At 34.5% G+C, this 9,990-nt stretch overlaps 1 protein-coding gene across 5 annotated transcripts in view; it reads right to left on the bottom strand.

Moving 5' to 3' along the window:
- Positions 1–4,388, bottom strand: part of LOC117116391 (transcription factor RFX3-like) — a 31,138-nt gene extending 26,750 nt beyond the window's left edge. For 4 of the 5 annotated variants that reach the window (XM_033260424.1, XM_033260421.1, XM_033260423.1 and 1 more), the window contains exon 1: positions 3,881–4,223. The gene's annotated coding sequence lies outside the window, so the exon portion shown is untranslated. Of the gene's footprint in view, positions 1–3,880; positions 4,224–4,371 lie in introns of those variants that run through there. The other variant, XM_033260419.1, reaches the window with a different exon arrangement.
- Positions 4,389–9,990: the final 5,602 nt, after the last annotated feature.

Genomic DNA, 9,990 nt, shown 5'->3' with positions numbered 1-9,990 from the left:
GATATAAAGTGATGAATTAATACACTAGACACATGGTTTTATTTGAACACTTTATTATGACATCGTAAAGTGATGAATAAAAACACTAAACACATGGTTTTATTCGTAGGCCTAGAGGCTAGGTCTAGCCTAGTTAACATCGTTCGTTTATCATACCGTACGTTTATTGAGCGTTACGTAGGTATTAGGTCAAAGGTTACCACAAATTTAACCCAACCTCAATTTTACGAATCCCCCGATTTTACGTACGCCCTCCGGTCCCATACCGTACGTAAAATTGAGGTTCTACAGTATAGTATAGCAAGGACAAAATTAATTACTAGATTCAAATTGAGTTCAAGACTCTTCTTCAAAGTTATAAAACTGCAGCCCATAGATCGCACTTGATTAGATAGAAATATCATTAGACTTTGGATGCAAATATGTTATCTCCACGCACCCAAAAAAATACTTGCACCTTCAGTCCTCCCATTGATTATGATCGAGTTGTTAAAAGTACCCTATTTCGCAAGCTAGCGAAGTTGGTTGTTACAAGTCAAGATGTACATAGTATTAAACCAGGGTGAGCCACCTGAATGTGGGTGCACAGAACATTGGACTTTATAAACTGGGGTGGAATTTTGTAAGAAGAAGATGGTGAGTGTGTAATCTTGCACGACCATCTTCAATTTTAGTCACAAGCCACAGGTTGGGAACAGTTAGCCATGACTGTTGTTATGGACCACGTATTGTCACACTTTGGCTTTTGACTTTATAAAAGAACATGTAGTATGACACTGGGACAGGCTAACAGATGGAAATACTGTACACTTGGTTGACATGTGAACAATTTCCAAATCCGAGGGATTTAGCGATGAGTGTCACATGACCTAACTAGGGTGTTGGATATAAACAATCCACTGACACAGCGGTGTTTTACATGGAGATTTCTATCGCAGCCGTCACTTGTTTATTGCAGTAAAGATCATCATAATTCCCAGTAAACTATACCAAAATGATTTGAAATTAAAATAAAGGATACTGTCCGCAAACATTGAGATTTTTCGACAAATGTTAGGCCTAGGCCCCTGCACATCTACAGCATGGTTAGGTATGCATGATGGTCTTTGACCCGCGAACTACGCTGCGATGTTATAGCCAGCTAAGGTTTATGAAGGATCACTTAAAACCCATTCAGTCCCATAAGCGCTTTAAGCGCTCTCTAATTATCGTCAGTAATTAATTAATTAATTAACAATAATTAAAAAAAAAACGTATGTGCAGTAATGTGTGCATGTATTTTCATTTAATATTCGAGAAAATATCAAATATTTTTATAAAAAAATTTTTCTTGGTGCTTTTTTAATTAACTTGAATGATTAGAGTAATTAAAAATATGAAATATGATCGTTATTTTTGTAATATGATACCCTTGAACGGGAAGGCGCCGCCGTCAACACTGAAGAATAAAATCGTCTAAAAATACTCTTTTTTCAAAAAGTAACAAATCTGACACTTTCCTATAATATAAATATATATTCAATATACATACTGTACCAGTTTTGGTTATTATATCCTCATATTTCCACGTAAAATTAATTTTTTTTTGTGGCTGAAAAAAAAAAACGTGGCTATCAACTTCGTCAGCGCCATCTTGGTTGTTTACAAAAATGAATACAAACCCTGACATGATCGTTGAACTTTCAAACTTTTTGGTTTCCCTGTGACATGCGCAATCATGACGTTGAGATCCATCATGTCAAGGGCTCGAAAATGACACCTTGATCGCCTATATTATCGTAATTTTTCATATTTTTTATAATTTTTTTTTTATACCAACCGGATTTTTGAAAGATTATAGGTGCGTTTTCCCACGTCTTTGTATGGGCGCTAGGCGAATAATGGATTTATGGATTTTACGTCGCGGGGAAGTTAGGCGTTTTCAGGCTACGGTGCGTAGTGCAGTGAAGGTGACTGGACTGGCTCGTAGGCCTAGGGGAATTGGCTTAGGCCCCCCTTTGGTGAAATTTTATATTATTTTTTATCTTCCGAAGTTTTTGATCAAAAATTACAAATTTAGTTTTATTTTGTAAAGGAATAATTTGTGCTGATTTGAAGATGCATTTATTTATTCTGACTGTTGAATTAGTATTTATATTAATCTTTTTTTTCAAAATTATTGATAAACAGGGCCTAAAAAATTATTTAAATAATTACTTTTTTTTTCTATTTCAAAAATTTCACAACACTATATAACCACTTATTTAGGAAAAACATTTTATTATCTTTCAATTCTTATCAAAGGAATTTGTATTACTCTAACAGAAAAAATTATATTTAATTATTTTTATGTCATTAAAAAAATTTAAAAAAAAAAAAAAATGGTGGGCCTGGATGGGTTAAATTTCAAAGCATACAATCCAAGGAGAATACTAGGATAAGTAAATAAACACTATTTTGAGCAATCCTACAGCCTTTCCTAGCCACTTACTTCTCACGTTAACAGTGGGTGGTTGTTTTCGCAACCATAACATTATCTTTTCCTATGCTATAGCACTGTAATATTTTTCATGTATACCCAAGTTAGGTCACGTGACCGCCTGTAAACAATCATCGCTAAATCCGTCTATTAGAGTAAGCACAACTCACTCACTTTAAATTCTCTATACGTACTGTAACCATGTGATGAGATTGAGTTCCAAATTAGTTATTTGATTGCCCGCATATTCTCGCCAGAGGGCGTTCTAGAAACATGCATCTAGCGATTTTCTATGCAATTTTTAGTTAATGTCTCTCATGCAAATATTTTACAGTGAGACAATGTATACAATCTGTTGGTTTAAGTTTGGTTGTCTGATGCCACCTCTCTGGGATAGATAATGAGTCTCCTACATTCATTCAAAAATGTGAACACATTCTAAATCTATAGCATTTTGAAAAATTCCCTCAAATCATATTTGAAACAGGAGAAATAAAAAAAAAAGTGCGAAAACAACTATGCATGCAAGATTCTCAAATTGAAACTGGCCTGTCATTATATTTTTATCAAAATTTTAGAGATGGGGCACTGTCTTCCAAATCTGAGTTCAAGGGATTGTAAAACCTGAAATGCTGACTTGCAAAAAAAAAAAATAAAGTTACATACACTTTGCTTGGTCTTTAATAATAATTAACCAGGAATTGCTTGAGCAAGTTAAAAAAAAAACGTTTGAATTTGTGTGTAGACCCCACACAAACCTTAACAGGCAACATATATAAATTACTCTCAAAATTATTCTGTATGAATAAGTTATATTTACTATCATTTATTTTATTATTATTTTATCTGCTAAGATTTAAAATCTCATCACAAATGTGGGTTTACACACAGTAATAGGCCTAGCGTATAGCAGAAGAGGCACTCGTGCCAAACCTACTCCATCACGAGTTAGGAAACAAGCTGGTTGGCACATTTACATTGAGATAGCTCATTGAAAACAAGCTACAAACTCGACTAGGCTTATATTATTATGTGGTCTTATAGCATTTATTTAGAGATGTGATTATTGCATTCGTAACTTATAATCTACATAGGCCTAGAATCTATGCTTAGCCAACTGCTTGCTTGCTTGCTCAAGAGCTACTGCTTTGTGGACTACATACAGGAACTCTATAATTCAGCAGCTCTACTCCGACGCGATAGTACGTACGCAAAGGCCGCAAACCAAGTCCATCAGAAAAATGCCTGCATGGACCGCCATTTTGACACCATAGCTAAAAATCATGGGTAGTAAATTGTGTTATATTAGCATTTTTCAGTAAACATCATTCAAATAAATGTAATCTGTCTATTGCTGAATATATACATAGTAAGCGCAGTCGCTTTCAATCGGACACTAGGAATAATAAAAACAGAAATTACCTTGTAGTTGGCGGGTAACAGTCGTCAAGACTACGGTGACTATGGCGTTTATTCTCAAGGCAACAGTTGCTAGTCCTCACAACAGAGCGGAAGGAAATGTAGCCATCCGCTGAACGCACTGCAATCGCCAGGGTTACTCACAATAAAATAGTACATTTTGCTCGAAACTAAAATAAAATGAAACTTAAATATATATTTCTACGTTGTATGTATTGATACTACATGTATTGTTCCAAATATATATTTTAAAGTGGAACTATATTTTAACAGTGTAGAAAAATAGGAGTGACGAGTCAGGATAAAATCTCTAGCGGACAACCGTTACAATGGCGTATACAGTATGTTCCTAGTGGGCGGTTGAGTAACGCACGGCAGTCCTTCATTTCTCCTTGACAATGTTAAACAGTTGTCATGGGGATCCATCGATGCGTTAAGAATTTGTATTGATATTGAAATAGTTTAGTGTAAATATAAATACGGATAGGGCTTACTCTACAGGCATCATTTGTAGTTCATCATCAAATCATCTAATTAGGCCTAGGCCTAAAAATATACTGGATGACGATACACAAATGACTTGGTATAGATAGGCCTACTAAGCCTAAATGTCGGACGTTGTTGTACTAGGCCCTACATCAATAATAATAATAATTGTAAATTAAAAATAACATAGTATATAGTAATAATTATAATGTGATAAATAATATAATAATAATAATATAATATTATTAAATAATATAATAATAATACAATATTATATTATAATAATATTATAATATAATAATAATATAATATAATGTGATAAATAATAATAATTTATTATAAATAAATTTATTGATAAATAATAATAATTTAGGACTCCTAGGCCTAAATTTCGGACGTTGTTGTACTACATCAATAATGAGAATTGTAAATTAATAATAATATATTATGAGTAATAACTAATGTGATAAATATTAATAAGAATTAATAATAACGATTAATAATAATAAGTATCATATAATAAGCAATTAGAGTGTAACTCCGAGAGTGTACCCGTATCCCTACCCACATCATAATTCTCCTCTGTATAAAATGCCCAAGCATCCCTTTGAAAAAATATGTAGAGGATAAAAAATGAAATAGCTTCCACCAGAAGGACCCAAAAAGCGAACGTCTTAACCAAAGACCACGATTGCGTTTTTATGTTGAGAGTATTCCTTAGACCATTACAAACCATTCTAGAAGTTTCATGATCAGAGATATACTGTCAGGTCTGGGACGAGCCATTTTAAGGACCCCCGTCCCCCGCCCCATCCACATCATACTCCAGAACGTCACAAATTTGAATAGGCTACTTTCCTTGCCATGACCCTTCAAGAAAGACTTTCAGATGCATTTAAGTTTGTTTTTAAGTTTTCTTATGTATGTATGTATGTATGTATGTATGTATGTATGTATGTATGTATGTATGTATGTATGTATGTATGTATGTATGTATGTATGTATGTATGTATGTATGTATGTATGTATGTATGTATGTATGTATGTATGTATGTATGTATGTATGTATGTATGTATGTATGTATGTATGTATGTATGTATGTATGTATGTATGTATGTATGTATGTATGTATGTATGTATGTATGTATGTATGTATGTATGTATGTATGTATGTATGTATGTATGTATGTATGTATGTATGTATGTATGTATGTATATATATATATATATATGTATGTATGTATGTATGTATGTATGTATGTATGTATGTATGTATGTATGTATTCTGGGACGTTGTAGCTGTAAATGGTCCTCATTCATACCTCAGCCAGAACGTCTACACAATTTATTCTCTTCCAGAAAGTTTCATTTAGATCAGTTGTCAATTATTGAGGTCGTTATCCGATCTGAGACGTTCTTTAAATGGTCCACACCCTACCGGATCGTCATTAAAATTTCATCGTTTCTCCCTTGGAACATGAAAAGCATTTTTTTGAAAATTAAAATCAGATCCATTTATCATTTTTTTAGATGTTTTTTCTGGGATGTTAGCAACCCCGGCAGTGGCGTAAGGCAGGGGCCGGCCGCTCTGGCGTCACGGTTTTTAGCGTTTAATGACGTAGGCTTATTTTAATGCCTTCTTTACACATTCGAATTTTTATTTAGCCTATCACTAATGAACATAAAATAAATACCAATCAAAACGAGCCAATTTTGGTTAATTGTTTGTAAAAAAATATATATTTGAATTTGCTGGGGGTGGGTGGGGTGCTTGAGACCGGCTCGGACCCATTGAGAGCATGTTACGCCAACCCGAGCCTAGATCGTCAAATGTAAAATGTCTTCCTTGTAACTTGGTTAACACTTCCAGAAAGTTTAATACAAGCTCAGTAGCTTTTGAGATAGGCCTATCTTGTGGGGTGTTTTTAAATGAGCCACATCCACACTCACTCCGGATCATCAGCAATGTCAGAAATCATGTGAAAATCTGACGCATATCGGAACTAAAAACTGCTACAAACATTATCATACAATTAATACACACAAAATTCGGTGAAATAGGCTTAATAATAATGAAAACACCAATATGAATATTAGCAATTTGTTTTAACCAGTAGAACTTGCCAATTGTAAGTAGGCCTAGGCCCTTCCGTAATAAGTTCACGAAATTCGTCAAACCTGGCGTGAAAAAAGGATGTGAAACTCTCTGTAGGCACATGCAAAATAAAGTGGTTAGTCATATCAAAGAAAATCTTTCATTCTTTCGTGGAATATAGCCCGGGATAATATATATATGTACAGTATGTTACAGGGATGAGCCAGTGAGAAGCCCCCGGCCAGCACGGCCCAGGGACGTAGCCAGGATTTTGAAAGGAGGGGGGGGGGCGCCGTTATGCGAGATACGTATGACCCCGGCGGGGTCCAGGGGGACAACCCCCCCCCCCGTGAAGTAGTGCACTCTGAACCTTTTAAGGACTGTTTTGAGAGGATAAAGTGAAAATTGTATTAGACACATCATAAATAATATTAGTAGGCCCAGCAATAATTATAATCAACAGAATCCATGAATTCGAAAGAGGGGTGTCCCAGGGAGGGATTTTCACAGACTGAGGAACCACCCACCCCAGCCCCACCATGGTTGGGGCTGAGGTAAGAAAATTTATGATTAGGGCACCTCTAGATGGCCGGAAATTACACTTTCATACTTACATTTGAATATATTTTCCTTATTTTTTTCCTCAAAAAAAAAAAAATTCTTATCTAAAATAGTCATAATCACGAAAAAAGGACATGAAAAACCAGATCACATTCTAAAAACAAATTTATGCCCCCTCTCCTCAGCAGTCACAAGACATACTCTGAGTCAGGTGCCGACTCGATGCAGTTTAATGTCATACCCAGAAGGGCGCAGATCTGTTTTGTAAGGCTGAGGGGGAGGACATTTTGGGATTCGGCACCTACCTCAGTCTCACCATGGTTGAGCTGAGGAGCGAAAATGTGAGGAAATAGTACCTCTAGATGACCAGAAACAAAACTTTTAGTAAAATTCATTATTATCACATCACCGTTACCGGTAGTCCAAATGAAGCGCCAACAAAAAAAATCTCATGGTCTTTTTTATCAGGGGTTTTCTGCAACCAAAAAGATCTTATTAATGTGTGTGATATACCATAGAAAACAAAGCTTAAAAACATTGTCTTTGAGTATGTTGTTTACATACTTCAAAACCGTGATTTCACTTTGAGGAAATAGTACCGGTACCTCTAGATGGCCGGAAATCACACTTTCACGTAGTAAAATTCATCATCATCACATCACCATTACATAGTCAAAATGAAACCCCAACAAATTTCTCATGTACTTTATCAGAGATTTACTTGATATCCAGGACAACTTGACCTAACTATAATTAATATATAAGCTTATAACTATCATCAACAAATCACAACTTTATTTTTCGCCTTTAGCACAATTTCCTTCACATTTTAATATTATTAATATTACTATCAATTATCATCATCATCATCATCATCATCATCATCATCATCATCATCATCATCATCATCATCACCATTATTATTATTATTATTATTATTATTATTATTATTATTATTATTAGTAGTAGTAGTAGTAGTAGTAGTAGTAGTAGTAGTAGTAGTAGTAGTATTAATATTATTTATTATTATTATTACTATTATTATTATTACTATTACTATTATTATTATTATTATTATTATTATTATTATTATTATTATTATTATTATTATTATTATTATTATTATTACTAATAGTAGGCCCTATAGTATTATTAAACAATAGGCCCTACTTTAAAGAAGCTTGCAAAAGGATAAAACCAAACTGAACCATATACAGTATCACATTTCTGTATCTTAAAAGACTTGGCCTGGGATTTAAGGATTTTTAAAAATCACGCTTAGCGTAGTAGGACAGGCCTGTGTAAAACGAGTAGGGTACTGATGCATTTTTACGTATTTTAGAAGTATTCATTTTGAGTTGTCCCAGGAAATAATTTGTATTGGCTCAAAAAAAACCTTTAAAATTTTTACACTTTGTACAAAGGAGGGGGGAGCCGCGGCTCCCCACTGGATACGTCCCTGGCCCGGCCATTATTTCCCCTCCCCTATACCATCGGGGAGAAAAACACACTACGTTGGGGAGAAACACAACATTTAGGCCTAGGCCTATATATAGTTTTTACATATTAGAGTAGACTGTTTAAATAAGCATTTGTTCAAACCCCTAAATTGTCACAGTCTGACCCAAACGCTAAAAGAAAGAGGGACGGGCACAGACCTGCTTCAGCGTTCCAACTTTTACCTTTAACTTACCTGGGTTACGCCCCCTGAATCTTTTCCTATCAATTCTGAGCGACGCCGCCAGACCACGCCCACTCTTACGTTAGGTAAATTCATCTATGCCTGTAAAGTCGATCGCCGCCTAAAATCGTTTATACATTACGTATTTGCAGTTGGGTGTACAGTTCTGTAGGCCTACAGCAAAGCAAAAATTACTGAAGATGGAAAAGTTAGGCCTATAAAGTAAAGTTAATGAAGTTTCGTATCAATTATCAAACGACAATGAATGCATGTGACTAGCATAATTAATAGTGTCGTTGTATTTCAATAAATATATCCAAATTGTAGTTTAAAGAAATTATTGCTGTTTATAGATAAATACGCTAGTATATAAATGATTGTTCCATAGAATTATATTTCGATGACTGGTTACCCACCTACCATGTCCGAAAATAACTACAAATAATTTGTTATAATGACAATCAAAATTCTTAACACCATGTGACATAATGCATTTCATTTTTGTGTTTGCCTGTTGTCCCCCACTACTTTAATTTTTTATAAAATGCATATAAAAATATAAGCAGATTGAGCTTTGCTCAATTGAAAAAAAAAGAACGCTATAGAAGAAATAAAATACTTTATAATCATCAATATCATTATCCACATAGCTAGACTAACCAAACTAGGTATCCACGGACATGCGACGTTGCTTCGTTTTAGCTTATTACTTTAGCATCAAACACTCTGTAGACATCTGCTGTAAGCTCTGTCTTTACATTCCTGAAATGTATAATGTTCACAGAATGTTCATCGTAAATCATCTACTATCTGCTATCACGTGACCACTCAAAAACCGCTCCTGTAATTTTTCGTACGCATGCGTGTCTGTCAATAGGTCATTATATTTTAATAAACAATATAGGCCTTCATAATATTTTCATTAATATATTTAACACATTATAAATTACAGTATTTAGGCAATTACCTCGATAAAGTCATGATCAGGTTATAAAAATTGTACGTGTTAGAACCATAAAAAGGAAAGCGACTTTATAATAGGGCATAATTGCAGGTCATGAATCTGTATATAAAAGTCGAGCTGATCGATCTAGAATTTGTAGAAATGTAACGCGTATTCACAGATCCTAGATACAACGGGTTCAGCCGTGGGGCGTGGCTTCGTATGTTGACGTCATGCGTCCTCGACATAGAATAGGCCCTGTCTTTTATCACACAGAATAGCAAAACACAGCAACTCCATGGTACAACAATGAAAAAAAAAAAGTTGTCCCTGTGTAATTTTCTTT

The sequence above is a fragment of the Anneissia japonica genome, unplaced genomic scaffold (assembly GCF_011630105.1).
Source record: "Anneissia japonica isolate Jap-2015-1 unplaced genomic scaffold, ASM1163010v1 scaffold287769_len469884_cov163, whole genome shotgun sequence".
Lineage (NCBI taxonomy): Eukaryota > Metazoa > Echinodermata > Crinoidea > Comatulida > Comatulidae > Anneissia > Anneissia japonica.
This window is presented reverse-complemented; position numbering and strand designations above follow the sequence as displayed.